This window comes from Oryctolagus cuniculus, chromosome 9 (assembly GCF_051225735.1).
Source record: "Oryctolagus cuniculus isolate XC-2025 breed Fujian yellow rabbit chromosome 9, ASM5122573v1, whole genome shotgun sequence".
NCBI classification, from domain to species: domain Eukaryota; kingdom Metazoa; phylum Chordata; class Mammalia; order Lagomorpha; family Leporidae; genus Oryctolagus; species Oryctolagus cuniculus.
In genome coordinates, this window is record NC_142875.1 from 32,024,208 (window position 1) to 32,045,063 (window position 20,856).

General features: G+C 39.7%; 1 long non-coding RNA gene across 1 annotated transcript in view; it reads right to left on the reverse strand.

The window, feature by feature from the left end:
- The window catches only part of LOC149124537 (uncharacterized), a 32,304-nt gene extending 16,200 nt beyond the window's left edge, over window positions 1-16,104 (reverse strand). Inside the window, exon 1 of the long non-coding RNA XR_016212814.1 lies at window positions 16,057-16,104. This is a non-coding gene — a long non-coding RNA (uncharacterized LOC149124537). The remainder of the gene's footprint in view (window positions 1-16,056) is intronic.
- Window positions 16,105-20,856: the final 4,752 nt, after the last annotated feature.

The following is a 20,856-nucleotide window of genomic DNA, read 5'->3' on the forward strand; positions in this document are numbered from 1 at the left end:
TCATCATAGGTTACGTCAACATCATCAATGTAGGTTGATCCTTTGCAGGGAATTTGCATGCTTGTATGGCTCATACCTAAAACTAACATTCTTCTGAGTCATTTTATTTAATGGTTTATTTGTTTACTATGGGCCTAATTTCCTACAAAAAATAAGGAATGCAGTTTATTTTTCTACTTGTTCACTGAACAGTGGTACCAGAAAGAACATGGATCTAAAATCTGCACTACCTCATTTGAGTCCTACTATGCCAGGAAAAAGCCAGGTGAATGTCAGCCTCTGTGGGTTTCTTCACCCTTTGAAGAGAAAAGTAATTCTTTGCAATATTACAAGAATTCAAGACAACCAAGCACAGCACCTAATTCTGGTTGGTTGATAAATGTAACTTCCTTTATATCTCTCAGTTTTCACATTTCCCAATCCTGTTCTTCTGATGTGATATCCTGTGCCTCTTCTTATACCCATGGTGTTGGTGTGTCATCGTTAGATTTCTAGTTAAGCAAGACATTCTGGCTGAATGGTTTTCTTTCAGTTTTCCTCCTACTCTAACACCCTCTCATCCTGCTCATGGGAAAGGATGCAATGTAACTGTAATAACTGTCTTGATTTTGCCTATTTCTTTACATGTTCCCACATATGTTGCTTCTGCCACTATTACCTCCCTGTATTGATGGAACATGAGTGAGCCAAACATCAGAACATCCTAGAACATGTCCAGAATTGATGCTTGTGTTTTTTTTTTACTTATTCCTTTTTATTAGACAGTCAAAAACTAAGCAAATAAAAACAAGAAGCAATGCAACGCTATTGAAATAGAAACAGCTGAACTTACTTATGTCACAGAATTTATCCAATGTTATCCGCGTATGAAGCATCCAGTTAGGCTGGGCTTCAGATGCAGCAAAGCCACGCTAATAAAACAGACTGAGCCCCTGGGAGCCTACACTCCAACGCAGAAAGTAGAATGTATACTAAAATGAGCAAAGCAAGGCACAACATATTTCATGGTGATCTGGGAGGCAGGGACGTGGTCTAGCCTATGGAAGGACTCCTATGAAGATTAATGGTGGCGCTCCATCTAGGGATCTAGGTTGGGGGAAATGGATCGCATCAGGCAGTCGCTGGTCTCCCAGCAACTGCATCTATCATCAGCACCGACCAGATGCAGCCAGGGGAACAGCCGGTGCAACATGTGGGTTAGCCCCCACGACAGCGAAGTGTCTGTGCCCTGGAGATGCTTGTGTTTTTAAATAACTTGTAGGAGTCTGATGGTTGTGAGGAAATTCACTCTTGGAAAGCAATGGTAAGGTTGCTGTGTGTCACAGACACTTGGAGTTCCCTGCAATAGTTTGGCAGAGATATATCTTTCATATAAAATTCGAGGATAATAAATGCTACTTGAAGAGAGGCTGCCTGATAGAACCAGAAACATTTGTTAAATTTCTTACTTGCTCAAATCAGTGCTTTGTTTATGTTTAATACCATAAATTTATGGAAATTAATTAATCTGCCCAACTGCCTTGTTTGTTCCTTGGTTGCACGGCTATTATTCTCTAAAAAGTGAATGAGCAGGGTGAGTTTCATAAGTGAGAAACTGTGGAATAACAATAAGGAGACCTGGACTCTGGCATTCTGGCACTGTATGTGTGACCACAGGCAAATCATTTAATTTATTTTTGCCTCCTGTGAAGTAGAATTGGACTGGTACTACATGGTCACTTAAGTCCTTTCCAACAATAAAGGGTTCTTGTTTTAGCAAAGGGAAAAATAAAAGTGGGCAATACTTAGCACTTGCATCATTTTCCCATCTAGTCACCAAGAAGGTATTCTGCTTTGCTTTCTTTTAAACACTCTTATCTTTCCAAAAGTGTGTTGACAACCTTCTACACTATCTAGGAACACAATAAACTCAATTTTCTTTCTTTCTTTCTTTTTAAATTTATTTGAGAGACAGAGAGCCAGAGACAGACAGAGACAGCTCCAATCAACTGGTTACTCCAAACGTCTGCAATGACCAGGATTGGGCTGGGCCAAAACCAGGAGTGAAGCTTTCAACTGAGGTCTCCCATGTAGGTGGCAGGGATCCAATTATTTGAACCATCACTGCTGCTTCCTGAAGTCTGAACTGGCAGGAAGCTGGAAGCAAGAGTGGAGTCAGGCTTGAACCTAGGCACTACACTGTGAAATGTGGGCATCTTAACTGCTGTCTCAACCTCTAGGCCAAGCAGCACTCCAGTAAATTCAATTTTCAATACAGAATGAATAAATATCCTGTGAAGTCCACTACATGAGAGATTTTTTTAAAAAGTAAAAACAGACTAATCATCAATTTAAATGATATTTGTTCAAGTGCAAATTCTTGTATAGAAAATAAAATTATCTTGAATAAAATGCTGCTCTACTTTTCACAAGTGTTGTTAACTTTTAAGAGGCAGCAAAATGTCTACAAAGTCTGTTCTGTGCTCAAGGCGTGTGTGTATGGTGAGCTATTTTCTGAAAGGAATGGAAAGTTGAGTATGGCTCGCACTAGAGCTTTGATTTCAGCAGGTACCCACATTTGACTGTCACATGTTCTGGCTAGATGTGTTTGGTCTGTTATATTATTTAATTTAAGTAAGTATATGCAATCTCACATTCACAGCCTGAATAACTTAATCCAAAGTGAGCAGTAAGAAAATGACAGCTGATATTTCTGCTCCAGGCCATGATCTTTATTCATCATGAAACTAGGCAAACAATAGTCTGAGAGGAAATAGAGGAAGGAAGAGATGTATGAAACATAGATTTATATCCATTATCCTTAGCAATGAACACATCGATAGTATAGTTTTATTTAAGTGTGGCACCTTTTTCCCAAAATTTAGAGCTATCAGATATTATCAATGTTTTTTTAAGATTTTATTTATTTTTTAAGATTTTATTCATTTATTTGAGAGGTAGAGTTACAGATAGTGAGAGGGAGAGACAGAGAGAAAGGTCTTCCCTCCGTTGGTTCACTCCCCAAATGGCCACAATGGCTGGAGCTGTGCTGATCCAAAGCCAGGAGCCAGGAGCTTCCTCCTGGTCTTCCATGTGGGTGCAGGGGCCCAAGGACTTGTGCCATCCTCCACTGCCATCCCAGGCCACAGCAGAGAGCTGGACCAGAAGAGGGGCAGCCGGGACTAGAGCCAGTAGCCATGTGGGATGCCAGCGCCGCAGGCGGAGGATTAACCTACTGCACCACGGCGTGGGCCCCCTATATTTACAAATTAATATATAACACACCAAATTTTACTGTCAGGTTCACAAACATGTATGTTATCAATGAGTTAGAGAGAAGTTTCAAACAACACAGGAAGATGCTTTACAACTTACGTGACTTTGGGAAACTATCTCAGATTTTTCACCTACATGAATACAATGGGGATAATTATAATATCTAATCCACAAGATTTTTGTGAACATTGAATATTTGTCTTAAGTGCTTAGTACATAGTGTGCACCATGGCGAAGTGGTAGATTTTATTTACCTATTCACTTACTGTTATTCCCAAATTTTGTTCCAGGGCACGTTCCTGGTTTGTACACATTTGAACAACACTGCAGATTTTATCTATTCTTGGAGATTTGTAAAGCAATTTGCTCTGTCAATGACTTGGAGACTTTCTGAAATGAATCTGTTTAATTTATTTCTCAAGTACATATGACTGCAGAAATTGTTTTTTAGCAAAATAGCTTTTATAAAAATATTTTATAAAATATTTATTAATATTTTAATTAATGCATTTTTATGCAAACTTTTATCAAACAAAAGGAATTCAGTGAAAAGTGGCATTGTCTTACATGTTTTTAAATCTCTTTAATGTCTGGCTTAATGACAGACAGTTGGATTCTTATGCTCCTACATGTAGACTGCTGTGAAAGGTTTTGGGTGAAGCAGTACAAGAAAATCTGGCCTTACTCAGATAAGTATTTTAAGAAAGCAGAAGGCTTTCTAAAAAATATTGTTTTAATTATTTGAGAGGTAGCGTTTTCAAGACAGAGGAGAAGAGATAGAGATCTGTCATCAGCTGGGTCACTTCTTAAATAGCCACAATGGCCAGGGCTGGATCAGGCCAAAGCTAGGAGCCAGGAGCTTCATCTGGGTCTCCTGTGTGTGTGCAGTGGCCCAGGCATTTGGCCCATCCTCTGCTGCTTTCCCAGGCACATTAGCAGGGAGCTGGATGGGGAGTGGAGCAGCCAGGACTTGAACCAGTTCCCCGATATGGGATGCCAGCATTGTAGACAGTAGCTTGATATGTTATGCCACAGCACTGGCCCCAGCAGGAGTGTTTTAGCAACATTTTCAGCAAATTGTGATTATTCTATAATACTATGTTAAAATTTGGCATCTGTTTTCTTAAGGGTTCATGGCAACATGGATTCAAAAATCATCAATGAATTTACACTGTTACAGAAAAATCTATTGATTCATCTCGAATTTGAAAGAACATGCTAACCCCTCTTCTTCTCCCCTCTTTTTATCTCTGGAATACACATGTACATATCTCCAATATAGGGACAGCGTTGTGGCATAGAAGGTTAAACTACCACCTACAACGCTGGAGTGTCCCATATGGGTGCTGGTTCCAGTCCTGGATACTCCTCTTCAATACAGCTTTCTGCCAATGCACCTGGAAAAGCAGTGGAAGATGGCCCAAATGCACCCACGTGGGAGACCCAGATGAAGTTTCAGGCTCCTGGTTTCAGTGTGGCACAGCCCATACTGTTGTGGCCATTTGAGGCGTGAACTAGCAGATTGAAGATTTCTCTAGATATATAGAAAGATAGAAAGATAGATCTGCCTTTCAAAGAAATAAATACATCTTTATAAAAAAATGCAGGTTATGTGTATCTTGTCAATATTATTCTGCTGCATATATGTTATGAATATTAAAGTTTAAATTGGTTGATAGAAACCCTCAGTGTCAAGATCCATGCCCAGAGAAAGCATGCATCTAATAAGTGAGTTCTGATTCCGATCATGGTGCTTCTTGTTATTGTAGTGCTTTGCAGAAATTAACTTACTCAAATAATAACACAGTGGCTTCATACAAGAGGTGAGAGGGAATTATAATCCCAGTGGGTTTAAATTCTTAGGCTGTGAAAAATAAATAAACTCTAACATTTTCTGACCTCTCCTATATAAAGCATGAATCAGGTGTGAACATTGCTGAGTACAGAGTTAGCAACAGCCTCTCCAGGGCTTTCCCTGGAGAGGGAAAGGTTGCCAAGTACTGAACATTGCTGTTCACTCTCTCAGAGAGTGTGTTTCCATTTCCTACTCAGGTGCTCTAGGTTTAAGACAGCCCTGCAGAATACCTGCTCCACTTCTAATCTCCTTCTAAATCTTTAAAAAAAAACAATTATTGACATTAGCTAGCAAAACTTCCAACCCTTCTTGCAAATAGCAAAGGATATGAAAGAGTTTTCAACATCCATATTTAAAATGTCATTGGAACCTTTTCTGGTTCTTTTTATTCTTTTTTATGCCTTTTCAATAATATCATTCCTATATTCTCCTAGAAATTCACAACAAAAAGCATTTTAATACGTAAAATATGAAATGGAAAGCAATAGATAATGGAAGAAACTTTTTAAACAGCTTTAAGAAAACTGCTAGCCTTAAATAAACAGAACTCTTTCTAGGAATAACAATAATTCTTAAGCATTTCTCTTCTGTTTTGAAAAATAAGATAGAGCATAAAAATGTGTTTCATAAATCACTGAGATACGTAAATAAAGGAAGCTACAGAGCTTCCTGGACCAGTAAAAGCTCACTTTTAACTTTAATATATCCGCTTGTAAGAACAAGTATATCATAGCTGAAATATAAATAATCATAGATTCACAAATAATTTCTTCCTTTTGGCAAATTTTTGAACAATTTCCAAGTTTTCAACACTGTAAATAATATATAATTTAAGGGTTTGTTCTGTAACTTACAGGGATGATGAAAGATATTTTTCTTCTGAAATTCTGTCATAACTAGTTTGTAAATTTATGCAAGTTGAAAGCCAGATTTTTCATAATTAGATGATTAATGAGTCTGTTTCTGTAGTTCATGGGTCAGATAGTGGGCTGAGTTAAAGATTTCCTGTGGGGCCGGCGCCGCGGCTCACTAGGCTAATCCTCCGCCTAGCGGCGCCGGCACACCGGGTTCTAGTCCCGGTTGGGGCGCCAGATTCTGTCCCAGTTGCCCCTCTTCCAGGCCAGCCCTCTGCTGTGGCCAGGGAGTGCAGTGGAGGATGGCCCAGGTGCTTGGGCCCTGCACCCCATGGGAGACCAGGAAAAGCACCTGGCTCCTGGCTCCTGCCATCGGATCAGCGCGGTGCGCCGGCCGCAGCGCGCCGACCGCGGCGGCCATTGGAGGGTGAACCAACGGCAAAGGAAGACCTCTCTCTCTCACTGTCCACTCTGCCGCGGCGGCCATTGGAGGGTGAACCAACGGCAAAAGGAAGACCTCTCTCTCTCACTGTCCACTCTGCCTGTCAAAAAAAAAAAAAAAAAAAAAAAAGATTTCCTGGGATCTATGAGAAAGAAAAGATATACTTCCATTCCCTTTTTCTGCCTGGGAAGGACTAAGGACCTCTCTCCCTGTTTTCCCCCCACAGTGGTCATGTGGAGATCTGGCCTAGACAAGGACAGAGCTTCTCCCCCCAAGAGGGCCTTCCGTGAGCTTTCATTCTGAAACGCAGACTGCAAGACCCTGCTCAAAATGTGTCCACGGCAATCCATGTCCTCTGTGGGCTGACCCTTTAACATAGCCTGCTTTCTCTCCTTCTTGCCCCACTGTTACCCTTCCTGCGTACACGGTAAGTTCCTGAAGCAACATTCAGCAGCCATTACTGCAAATGCTCTCTCAGCCTGGAATTTCCATTTTTCTACTGCACTCCCCAGTTGAACCTTTAAATTCCACTGTGAAACCCACTGCCTCCCACACACCTTTTCTGATTGCCTCAGCCAGAACAGAACTACCTTCCTTAAACTCTCAGAGCGCCTGATTTGAACTTGGGTGGACCTTGGGTTTTCCCCAGGATCCTAGCCTGTTTCTTTATCTCATCTTACTGAAAAGTTATTCCCTGGGCCCAGTCATCTATCCCCAAGGCTTCCGTTATTACTAACATGAAACTGATTTCAAAATTTGTACCTTCAGCTCAACCACTCCTCTGATTGTTCCATTACAACATGTTCTTTTGCCCGAATTCACTGTTAGTTACATTAATCATCATTGGCCTGCTCACTTGAGCTATCCTGATTTCCCTTCTCCATCCCCCTACCCCTACCTCAGCATTTTATAGATGAAGAAATCATTTTTTAGCTAATTGTATATATCTGAGTTTTCCCTGCTTCCATTAGTAACTTCCCAAGGACAAATAATGCTAAACATAGAACCACTTATGTAGATACTGATTGGATATTCATTGAATAGGATAATCTTATAGTGAGGTTTAGCAATTTTTTAGAAACTTTTTTAAGAAAATATTATTTATTTGAAAAGCAGAGTTACAGAGAGTAAGAGGGAGGGAGAGAGAGATCTTCCATACTCTGATTCACTCCCCAAATGGCTGCAATAGCCAGAGTTGAGCCAGGCCAAAGCCAGGAGCCAGGCTCTTCTTCTAGGTTTCCAACATGGGGATAGGGCCCAAGTCCTTGGGCCATCTTCTGCTGCTTTCCCAGGTGCTTTAGCAGGGAGCTGGATTGGAAGTGAAACAAGTAGGACTTGAAATGGCACCCATATGAGATGCCTGCATGCAGGCAACATCTCCACCTGCTATGCCACAATGCAATACCCCAATAATTTTCTTTTTAAAAAATGAACATAGTTTCATTTTACTTGAAAGCTATAAAGAGAGAGATAGGACAGCTGCATCCCATATTGGAGGGTGGGTTTGAGTCCCAGCTACTCCACTTCAGATCCAGCTCACTGCTACTGGGAAGGAGTGAATGATGGCTTAAGTACTTGAGTTCCTGATATGCAAGTGGAAGACCCAGTCCTAGCTGAAGTGGCCATTTGGGAAATGAACTAACAATTGGAAGATCTCTGTTTCCATCTCTCCCTCTCACTGGCACTCTGCCTTTCAAATAAATAAATAGATCTTGATCTTAAAAAGAAAAAAAAGACTATCACATACTGATAGACTTATGAGTTATTCTAGCTATAAAATGATTTTTAAAATATAATTCCAATGTCAAACTATTTCAGAGCATAGAATACCTAATCTACCAACAAGCCTAGTAATGGTACGGATAAAAGAGAGAAAACAGCTACACCTGGCAAGGTTAGGAAACTGATGTGGGATGAGATCAGGTTTAAGAGTAAGGAGGCAAAAACTTCACAGAAAACTTGAGGAATTTCAAAAGGCATGGTGAGGTCAGCACCACGGCTCACTAGGCTAACCCTCTGCCTGTGGCGCCGGCACCCTGGGTTCTAGTCCCAGTTGCTTCTATTCTAATCCAGCTCTCTGCTGTACCCCGGGGGAGGCAGTGGAGGAAGGCCCAAGTGCTTGGGCCCTGCACCCGCATGGGAGACCAGGAGGAAGCTCCTGGCTCTTGGCTTCGGATTGGCACAGTGCGCCGGCCGTAGCAGCCATTTGGGGGGTGAACCAACAGAAGGAAGACCTTTCTGTCTCTCTCTCTCTCACTGTCTAACTCTGCCTGTCCAAAAAAAAAAAAAAAAAAAAGGCATGGTGAAAGAGTGGTAGGAGATGGAATCAGAAAAGGTATTTTATAAACGTCTTCAGGATAGGGAGAGATTACAATGGCAGAGCAGGGAAGGAGCTTACTGCTCTAGTTTAGGGGAAGATAGTTTTAAAAATGTGGAAAGAGTGCAGTCTCAGGGAAGAGTTAGGGAGAAAACAGCAGAGGAAATGCTACACAAATTAGAGGAACACAGTGGACCTATGTGGAGGGTGTGGACATCCACAACTCAGGATGCCAGCAGCCAAGGGCCTCCACACCAGTTGAAGAGTAAGGTGAGACCAGACTGCAACAACCCAAGTCGCTGGTGAAAAAGCTGCAGGAAGAGCCTGGAGGGAATCTGACTTGGAGCCCCGTGGGGGATAGTGTACCTGACAAACTAGAGGAGAAAAAACAAAGTGGGGGGCATGTTTCTCTCTCCCAGATCACCCTGCAATGGCATCCTGTAACAAGCTGATACAGGCGGCATTTTGGACATATATAACAGCTGCGCCCGCTTGTGTCCACACACAACAACCAGCCAAGCAGAGACTCCTAAGCCTGGTGTGGAGAACAAACAGGGGGCTGGGTGCTCATGACTATGGGAGGCTTCTGTGCCAAAACTGTGAAAACACTGAGGCTTCATGGCAGGACTCAAGGTGTGGTTGGGACTTTGGGATGTCACTGTGGGAGGCTCCATGCTCTCAGGACTCCTTGGTTACCTGATGAGGAACATTGCTAGGGAATCTGAGCTTACACTGAGCACTGCACATATCTTTGTGTGGTCCCTGTGGCAGAGTGAACAAATAATATACCCACTGAGGCTAGCACCCAGGTGCTGGTCTCCTTTGAGGAGAGGAACTCAGCTGAGTCTCTGCCGAGATAAGGAAAAAACCTCCAAACAGATGAAAAAGGAAGTGCAACACCAAACACCACAGAAACAAAGAAAAATCACCAGAAATTACTACAAAGAGTTGTATATCAGCAAACTGGGAAACCTAGAAGAAATGGATAGATTCCTGGATACATAAAACCTACCTAAATTGAGGCATGATGGCATAGAATACCTAAACAGACCCATTACCCATTACCAAGAAGGAAGTTCAATCATAATAAAGGCCCTCCCCACAAAGAAAAGCCCAGGACTGGATTGCTTCACTGCTGAATTCTATCAGACATTTAAAGAAGAACTAACTCCAATTATTATCAAGTTATTCAAAACAATAGAAAGGGAGAGAATCCTCCCAAATTCTTTCTATATAAGCCAGCATCACCTTAATTCCTAAACCCCAAAAAGAAGCAACAGAGGAGAACTAAGGACCAATTTCCCTGAAGAACACAGATGCAAAAATCCTCAACAAAATTCTACCAATCAAATCCTATAACACATCAGAAAGATCATTTACCCACACCAAGTGGGATTTATCCCAGGTATGCAGGGAAAGTTCAACATTTGCAACTCAATCAATGTGATATATCACATTAAAAAATGAGAAAAACCATATGGTTATCTCAATAGATGCAGAGAAAGCATTTGATAAAATACAACATACTTTTAAGTTGAAAACCTTAAGAAAATTGTGTATAAAAAGGAACACTCCTCAAAACAATCAAGCCAATTTGTGACAAACCCATGGCCAGCATCATATTGAATGGAGAAAAGTTGGAAGCATTCCCACTGAGATCCAGAACCAGATAAGGATGCCCACTCTCAATACTGCTATTCAAGATATTCCTGGAAGTTTTAGTCAGAGCCATTAGACAAGAAAAAGAAATCAAATGGGATACAAATTGGGAAGGAGAAAGTCAAACTATCCATCCCTATTTGCAGATGACATGATTCTATATATATGGGATCCAAAATACTCCAGAAAGAGACTATTGGAACTCATAGAAGAGTTTGGTAAAGTAGCAAGATATAAAATCAATACACAACAATCAACAGCTTTTGTATATACAGACAATGCCACTGCTGAGAAAGAACTTCTAAGATCAATCCCATTCACAATAGCTACAAAAAAAAAAAATACCTTGGAATAAACTAACCAAGGATGTCAAAGATCTCTATGATAAGAATCACAAAACATTAAATAAATAAATAGAAGAACATACAAAAAATAGAAAAATCTTTCACGTGTATGGATTGGAGGAATCAATATCAAATTGTCCATTCTTCCAAAAGCAATTTATAGATTCAATGTGATACCAATCAATACACCAAAGACATTCTTCTCAGTTCTAGAAAAAAATGATGCTGAAATTCATATGGAAACACAGGAGACAGGAGACCTTGAATAGCTAAAACAATCTTGTATAACTAAAACATTGCTGAAGGCATCACAATACCAGATTTCAAGGCATACTGCAAGGCAGTTATAATCAAAATAGCCTGGTACTGGTAAAAAACAGATGGATAGACCAATGGAACAGAATAGCAATGCCAGAAATCAATCCAAGCATCTACAATCAACTTATATTTGACCAAGGAGCTAAAACCAACCCCTGGAGTAAGGACAGTCTATTCAATAAATGGTGCTGGGAAAATTGGATTTCCACGTGCAGAATCATGAAGGAAGACCCCTTCCTTTCACCTTACACAAAAATACATTCAAACTGGATTAATGACCTAAATCTACAACCTGATACCATCAAATTATTAGAGAACATTGGGGAACCCCTGCAAGAGATTGATACAAAGAGTTCTTGGAAAACACTCCAGAGGCACAGGCAATCAAAGCCAATATTAACAAATGGGATTGCATCAAATTGAGAAGCTTCTCTACTGTAAAAGAAACAGTAAAGTGAAGAGGCAACCAACAGAATGGGAGAAATTATTTGCAAACTATGCAACTGATAAAGGATTTACAACCAAAATATACAAAGAGATCAAGAAACTCCATAACAACAATACAGACAACCCAGTTAAGTAATGGGCCAAGAACTCAAACAGACATTTTTCAAGAGTAAATCCAATGGTCAACCGACACATGCAAAAATGTTCAGGATCATTAGCCATCAGGGAAATGCAAACCAAAACCTCAATGGGTTTCACCTCACCCAAGTTAGAATGGCTTTGATACAGAAATCAACAAACTCAAAAGATGCCCTAAATCACTGTTGGGGGGGATGTAAACAGGTAAAACAACCATGGAAGACAGTGTGGAGATACCTCAGAAATCTGAATATAGAGTTACCACATGACCCAGCCATCCCACTCCTGGGAATTTACCCAACGGAAATGAAACCATATCTGTACCTCCACATTTATTGCAGCTCTATTCACAATAGCTAAGACATGGAATCAACCTAAATGTCAGTCAACTGAATTTTGGATAAAGAAACTAAAAATGGGATATGTACACTACAGAATACTAAACAGTGTTAAAAATAATGAAACCCAGTCATTTGCAATAACATGGATGAATCTGGAAAATATCATACTTAGTGAAATAAGCCAGCCACAAAGGGACAAATACCATATGTTCTTCCTGATCTGTGAGAACTAATAGAGCAGCTAAAAGAAAATCTGTAGAGCTGAAATTGACATTTTGAGAAGCAATGACTTGAACAACCCTTGTGTCAACAGTTGTTTTTTTCTTCTTCATACTATTCGTTGAACTCTTTACTTAACACAGAGTTAATCATATGTTTATAAAGTCAACTAAAATTGATCTCAGTAAAAATAAGAGTGGAAATAAGAGAGGGAGGAGGAAGCTTATAATTGTAAGGCTGTACAGTTCTGCATATATTTCTACAGACTTACTTCTAAGGGTACAGTTTAAAAACCTGCCATGGGACCCCAAATCCCATTAAGCTGAGTGGTAAAAATGCCTCCCTAAGGTTAAAGTGATTATACTAAATGTTAAAGTTATCATATAGATAGCATTAAGTGTTAAAGGGATCATATAAATAAGTGTCTGGTAATAATAATAGAATTAAAAAGGAGAGAATGTTCCAACATGGGAAACAGTCCACACAGCAGGCTCATAGAATGACAATAGTTTTAAATAGCACTCTGACCTCAGAATCATCCCTTAAGGTATTCTGGTCTGGCTGAAAAGCCCATGAAAGCATTTCAGGCATGGAAAGCCAAGACACTGTGACAAAAAATGTCCTACATGAAGGATCTTGGTGAGTGAGACCCCAGTGGAAAGAAGTGGACATCAAAGAAGGATGTACTTTTCTCTGAAGGGAGGAGAGAACTTCCACTTTGCTTATGGCCTTTTCTAAACACTGACAGAGATCGTGGATTCAAAAGGCTTCCATAGCTTTGGCAGCTCATGTCAAGAGCCTCAGGTGATCACTGACATCATACATAAGAGTATTAATTATTAAATTAACAACTGGAGTCACTGTGCACTTCTCATGCAGGACCTCTGTGTTCAATGAGTTGTATCATGAAAATTAACTATAAAACTTGTTCTGAACAGTTTGTGTGTGTGTGTGTGTGTGTGTGTGTGTGTAAATTGTTGAAATCTTTACTTAGTATAGAGTTGGTCTTTTGTTTATAGAGTTAATTGAAAATGAATCTTAATGGAGAATGGGTCTGGGAATGGGAGGAGGAGGAGGGGTTAGGTGGGAGTGAGGTGGGAAGATGGGTATGGTTGGAAGAATCACTATACTCCTAAAGTTGTACTCATGAAATGTGTACCCCTTAAATAAAAGGTTTCTTTGGGGAAAAAAAAAAAACTCTTCAGGATTATGACCTTAGAATGAGAATGCCTGCAAGACCAAGAAATAGAAATTCTTGCCTGGAGCACATAGTGCCCTAGAGCTTTCCTTGACACTTGTTTCCTTTTCTTATCTGTTCAAAGAGCTTTAAGGACAGCATTGCAGAGTCTTAGAGCATACACCTACCTTCTTGAACCCTGAGAAAACCATTGTTATCCAGGATTATTCCAGAGATCCAACCAATGTACTCAGCTAAGAAAAATGAATAGGAGGGGTGGGGTAATATCATTTACTTGTAGGTGATATGATTGTTTATGAAGAAAATTAAAGTATAAAGAACAGCTGTTAGATCTAACAACAAAATTCCTTTAACAGTATCATGATATTAGAAATACAATGAAGAATAATAGATGTCTTTATAATAACTTTATAATAGCTGTCTTCATTGCAAAGGAAAAAATATCCTATCCTCAACAACAACAATAAAAAAATTGGACATTGACAATAAAAAATACAAAGCATATATAAATAAAATTATATAAAAATATAAATGTAGATTTAGTTATAGGAAAAATATGTCATATTTATAAATGAGAAGCCTATATGCTTTCAAAGTTATTTTTTCTCCGTGTAACATCATTCAATTTCTGTTCCAATAAAAGTGCCCTTTCATTAAATTTTGTTCACTATGACTAGTAAGTAGGAACAGGAAACTAGCAAAAATATTTTGGAATAGTAGCTCTACCAGGTATAAACTTGTTACATGTGATATATAATAGTAAGCAGTATATAAAGTACAAAAACTAGATTACAGGCTAATCTGCATTTAAAATCACTCTCTTACAAATATGTGTGTATTAAACTGATGTGCATGTTTGTATTGTTATGTGTTTATGTGTGTCTCTGCTTATTTAGGAAATTAACTGTTAACAATGATGACTCTGAAGGTATAAATACGCAGAACCTTCACTTCATACATTATACATTGCTGAATCCTTGACCGTGAGCACTTTTTTTTCTATTTTATAATTTAAAATGGAGGCATTTTTGGAAAACTTAAGACTTTCGTCCTTATATGGACACTACTATATCAGAGCAGGAGCAACCATCCACTGCAGGGGTTGGCAAAGGCTCAAAAGAAAGGACAGTGGAGTTGCTTCTTGAAATAGTGCTAGTCATTCCAGAGTTGGAGAAGGGAGAGGAATGGCGATTCACATGAAGAGAATTGTGTGTCTAGTGGCTGAGGGGTGGATCGAGGCACCGGTTTAAGGAAAACTGATGATAAAGATGAAAGAGAAGAATGACTTTGGATGGAAGAGCCTATGTGACCTGGTGATTAGGTCAATGATGTAATCCAGCTTTCCAGCTTAGATAATAACATGAAGCATAGTACTAGCAAATGCAAGAGGCAGAGTAGGTTTGGATGGAGAAATTCATACATTCAGTTTTGTGGGTTTTTTGTTTGTTTGTTTCTTTGTTTTTTATTTTTGACAGGCAGAGTGGACAGTGAGAGAGAGAGACAGAGAGAAAGGTCTTCCTTTTGCCATTGGTTCACCCTCCAATGGCCGCTGCAGCTGGCACGCTGCAGCCTGCGCACCGTGCTGATCTGATGGCAGGAGCCAGGTGCTTCTCCTGGTCTCCCATGGGGTGCAGGGCCCAAGTACTTGGGCCATCCTCCACTGCACTCCCTGGCCACAGCAGAGAGCTGGCCTGGAAGGGGGGCAACCGGGACAGAATCCGGCGCCCCGACTGGGACTAGAACCCAGTATGCCGGCGCCAAAAGGCAGAGGATTAGCCTAGTAAGCCGCAGCCCCGGCCACATTCAGTTTGTAACATGATCAGTTTGAGTTGTATGTGGAACATCCAGGTAGAGTTCAGAAACTCTTAGTTTAAGAGTCAGGCTCCAGGCGTGAGACGAAGACTTTTTTGAGTTTGTAGCCTACTGAAAAGCAGTCCTGGGCATTTGAGAGAGGGATGCACTGGCAGGAAGCCTGTGATTCAAGCTAATCAACCCTGTGCATTCTCTGTGTATTTTCCAACAGCTTCCTCCTCAAAACACAGTTCAGTTTCATGTTGATATTAAGCAAAGATCCTCAACTCATCTTCCCTCTGAATAACACGGCTATAAAATAAACACATTCTAAACATTCCCTGAAAGAAATTGTCTTAACATGGATTGAGTGGCCATTACACGCAGGCACTAGGTCTGCTCACAAACTTACAAACAGGATTCCATTTAACCTTTGCAACTTGCTTTGAGATAGATATTATCTAACATTGTAGATAAGATACCAAAGTTCAAAGATGTCGGGGATACACAACTCATGAAAAATGGCAAAGCCTCCTTCCATTCAAAGTTAATCTAATACCAAAGCTTATACCTTTATCCCCTAACTTCCATCCTACTGCTCTGTATTCACCATGATTTTACAGGGTTTCCTTTAAATGTGTAAAAATAATCAAACAAGAAACAAAACAAAAGAGGAAGGGGAGAAGCTACTACTTTCCAATCCCAATGTCAGACCAAAGAGAAGACTTAGAGGACACCTTCCAGGGAATTCCATTGAGAAAGTCATGATACTTTTCAGAAACAGTCTTTCTTAGAACTATTTATCTGATATTAATGATTCTCTCCTAGATCTAATACATAGAGTTTTACTGTTGATAGATTTCAGGACATAAACTTACCAGTGTTTCCTGTATGTGAAATCAAAGATGTCAGATGGTGAGTAAATGCCTCTCTCTTATCTGTGGAAACATAGGAGATTGGTATGATACCCCTAACCTAATCATTATTTTTTTGTAAAGCTCAAATATTGTAAATAGTACTATTCAAGAAACTTTGAATAGAAAGGCAAAACATTGCATTGAAGAAAAAAAAAGTACAAGGAAACACAGTAAAAGAAAAAAAAGCTTTGTGTGGCCCTCCTTCCTGAATTATACAATGGAAATATTGTATAATTGTAATTTATATGGCATTGTAAATACAATGCCATGGTATGTGTACAAATTCATTATATGCTTGTCTATCTCTCAGCTACTGCTAAATAGTTCATATAAATGGCCACTTAGGGAGCTGGTGTCATGATGCAGCAAGTTAGGCTGCTGATTGAAACACATCAAAGTGCAGGTTCAAGCCCCAGCTACTCTGCTTCTGATCCAACTCCCTGCTAATGCTCCTGGAAAGGTAGTGGATGATGGCTGCCACCTCAGGATGGAGTTCAGGACTCCTGATTTTGGCCTGCCCTGATCAGGCTGTTGTAGCCATTTGCGGATGAACCAGTAAGTAGAAGATTCTCTCTCTCTCTCTCTCTCTCTCTCTCTCTCTCTCTCTCCATCTTTCCCTGTCACTTTGCTTTCAAATAAATGAATAAACCTTTTAAAAAATAAATGACCATTGTGAGTATCTTAGAATTTAGTTTTTGTATACTCTTGTTCTCTGTCAATGACATTGTGTCTTCTTGAACAACTACAATTTATCCAAATTAATCTCACCAAGGATTTAAGGATAAGAGATGATCATGTCTGGTTGAAGAACATATGGAAGGTATTTAATAAATATAGTATATGATCTTTTATCTCTACCAGTATTAAAGCTATGATTGGTTTCTCTAAATTAGGAAATGCCCTCAATACAAATGATTTAAACAAAATTTTTGTTCTAATTCAAAACATGCTACTGTATGAGGAACTCTGGCTTTTAATAGTTAACTTTGTACTTACTTGTGTACCTCTGTTGTCTTATAATGAGACATTAAGGCATCGTCCAATCTGAAGTTCTTCTTTTAACCACTCAATCAGCATCATGCTTAAATATTCAGATTTCAGCTTGAGAAAGTATATGCAGATCACTAGTTGTTCTCTCTGCAATGCTATTTTCTGGATATACAAGCTACATATCCAAAGCTTTGGCAATCTAGAAGATTTACTTTGTCATCGATGCCACAATTATGAGGAAAACTTGTGACAAGGCTATGCTATTGATTACTAGACAAGACAGATCTAATTAGAAAATAAGATTCAAGCTTCCAGCCAAACTCACCTCCCAAGTCAAAACTTAGTCCATTGTGAATGTAGTAAAAACACAATTTGCATTTAGCTAAAAGTAGTGACCAAAAGAAAAAAGGGAAATGCACTAGTCAGCTAATTGGACCTTAAAAAAAAAATCTGGTAATAAATTATTCAACACCACACGGTCTCTACTGTATTTTTGCGCCTGTGAAAACAATATCTCATTTTTATCATTATACCTTATAAAAGGAGTCGGGTACCTTTTTTTGCCCAGGGAACTCTCGATTGCAAAGCTCTATTATTTGCTGAAGGGTAGTATCTAGAAGGCAAATAGTTAAAGACATCACTTTAAATGACAAAAGCTGAACACTTTACCCCACTTTCACTCTCACTTCTATTCATCCTTCCTTTGTGAGTTCAGCTTTCTAAGCTCTCCAACTACCTGCCCCTAATTTGTATTCCTAGGAAGAAGCTCGGTTAGTTATTTTGCATTTGTGTGCTAATGTTGATGAGCTTCCTTCTACGGGGGAGGGGAGAGGAGGAAACCCAGTACTTGGCTGGTGGGGGAGAGAGGGAGGGAAGGTGCAAGGTTCGATGAGAGAGGCTTGCTGAATTTTAACCTTGAATGCCTCTTGCTGAGCATCTAAAAAAGCCTTCCCAGTTTTCAGAATTAGGACACCCTACGAAAATTCCTGTGAATACATACATTAGAACCAAAAGGGTTAGTGAAAATGTGGACTTTGGGAAATTATTTACTGGCTATAATAATCACTGAAGAATAATGATGTATTAGATCTTCAAGTACATGAATGCCTTAAGAGAGCTCCGTAAGTCATGAAAGGGATAGATTTATTGCTTTTGTCTGGGAGGTAGGGTCTGGCAGGAGGAAAATGTTACATAGTTTACCCAGACAAAAGGATAGAATTTTTTTCTCAATTGTTAGTAGAATATAGGAGAGGTTTTTCTCCTCTACTATAGGGAGAATATGGGAAACAGAACATATTCACAGAAAATAATTTAAATTGAAATAATCTTATTAGCTGTCTTTGTAGTTTACACATATTAATATCCTGACTTGTGCCTAGTGATATTTCACTCTGTTTCTCAGGGCATCACTAGGAAAAAGTAAAAGTTCTCCTTGTGTTCCACTTGTAAAGCAAAACAATATACTCGTATATTTATTACCCAGTAAATAGCAGTGCAAAACACATGGCCTCATTATGAATAATTAGTATGTGTAGTCTGGCATTTAATGAACCAACCGGGGTGTAAAACGCCCAGTAGAAGTGGCTGGGACCTCTCTCTGAAGATTCTGTTATTAACCAGTGAACTCAAGAAATTTTCATTTTTCTTCCAGCTTTTTACAAATTCAGCTTTCTAGTAAAGGCCTAGATTATCAGTGGCTTTGCCTGATCAATGATTTTTGTAGGTTGTTGTGTACTGTTTTTTTGAAAATCAGAGTAAATGCTATATTCAATGTAAACTAAAATTAAGATGTAATTCTAAGGGGCCAACACTGCGGCATAGCGTGTAATGCTGCCGCCTGCAGCACTGGCATCCCATATGGGCACCGGTTCGAGTCCCAGCTGCTGTACTTCTGATCCAGCTCTCTGTTACGGCCTGGAAAAGCAGTGGAAGACAGCCGAAATCCTTGGGCCCCTGCACCCATGTGGGAGACCCAGAAGAGGCTCCTGTCTCCTGGCTTCAGAATGGCACAGCTCCGGCAGTTGCAGCCATCTGGGGAGTGAACCAGCAGATAGAAGACACTCTCTCTCTCTCTGCCTCTGCCTCTTTGTAAATCTGCCTCTCAAATAAATAAAATAAATCTTTAAAAAAGAGATGTAATCCTAATAATATCTGAGGGAGAATACAAAATAATCTTGGGAAAAAAGACATTCATTTATAATACGGCAAATTCATAGACAGAGTTTTGAACAAAAGGTCAGAAAGCAAAGATCATCGTTCAAAGCTTGTATTCATCTATTTGATGCGGGCCCGTCCAATACTCTGTGACTTGCCATGTCCTTGAACTCTGTGTCTCATTTTGTTCCTGATATCAGGCCAATTCCAAGAGACAGAGCAACAACAAATACTTCTAAGAAAGTTTTCAATAGTCTTAAAAATATAAAAAAGGTTATTACCGTCTTGTTGCTAATAGTACAAAAAATACCAGTTAATTACTCTCAATTCCTCTGAAGTTTTATGAACTTTATGTAGTGATACCTATCTTCGGATCCGTGTTTATTTTCATCCTAAGAACATACTTGACAGGCTCACCTTGCAGTAGAAGTGAACTGTACATAACAGAGACAGGAATTCACAGTAGATGAAAACAAATCTTGCTGAAGGATGAAGTCTCCTGTTAAGCTGGCAAACATAGTCCACAAGAACACCAAGAAGAAATGTGCTTCTTGCCTGATCTTCCCTGTCTGCCCTGGATTCCTGCCAGGTAGCATATTGGGAAAATCTATACCTTTATAGCACTGCAGTTTAGTAGAGGAGGGGCACAGGAATTCCATCATAGAGTAATAGCAAAACAGCAGAGGTATGCACAAGAGACCATGGAAGTTTAGATAAAAGATTAGATAAAAGCAAAACTACTCCCTCCCAATCCCCCCACCAAAAAATTTTTTTTGGAAATGACAGCAGGAATTTGGCAAGGAACATTGGAAAGCCAGCAGCCTGGATGTACCTGTATGGAAAGAATGATTCCTAGCAGCATGCATTCTCACTCCCAGAATAGACATCAGCGAAACCAACAAGGATACAGAATAACTTTTCATTTTTTAAAAAATAGGTTTCATTTTTCAAAAACCATCCTAGGGACAGTGGTACATGATTTCAAGTGCCTTGGAAAAATTATTCAATGATACTTTGTAGAGCCCAGTAAGGCAGATTTCATTCAGAACCATATCAATAGGCATAGAGACCATGGAGTGGGGGAGAGGGATTAGGCCCAGTTCCAAATATGGTATGGCCAGGTGGGAATTCCTAGCCAAGAAACAGAGTGAGGGTCAGTAGGTGGAAAATTGCTAAGAGGTCTGAACTATCAAGGATGAAGGAGATTCTAACAGGATTCTTGCTGAAGACAGGACAAGGTAAAAGATGTCACCAGGAAAATGGTGGAAGGTGAGGACCTGATGAGTTACTGAGGTTGACCAGATATAGAAGATGGGGATTCTTGCTAAACTGACCCAGCAGAGTTCTTACTAAAACTGGATTTTTCAAGGAAGTGCACAGGTGAGGTTAGAAGGTTAAGAGCCTGGGTAAGGTTTGATAGTGCACAGAGCAGGGGATATTGTGGCACAGTGGGTTAAGCTTCTGGTTGAAATGCCTATGTCCCATATGGGAGTGCTTAGTTTTAGTCCTGGCTCCATTTTGGATTCTAGCTTCCTACAAACGCACACCCTGGTAGGCAGCAGGTGTTGGATCAAGTAGTTTCTCCCTTTCACCCAAATCAACACCAAGATTGATTTG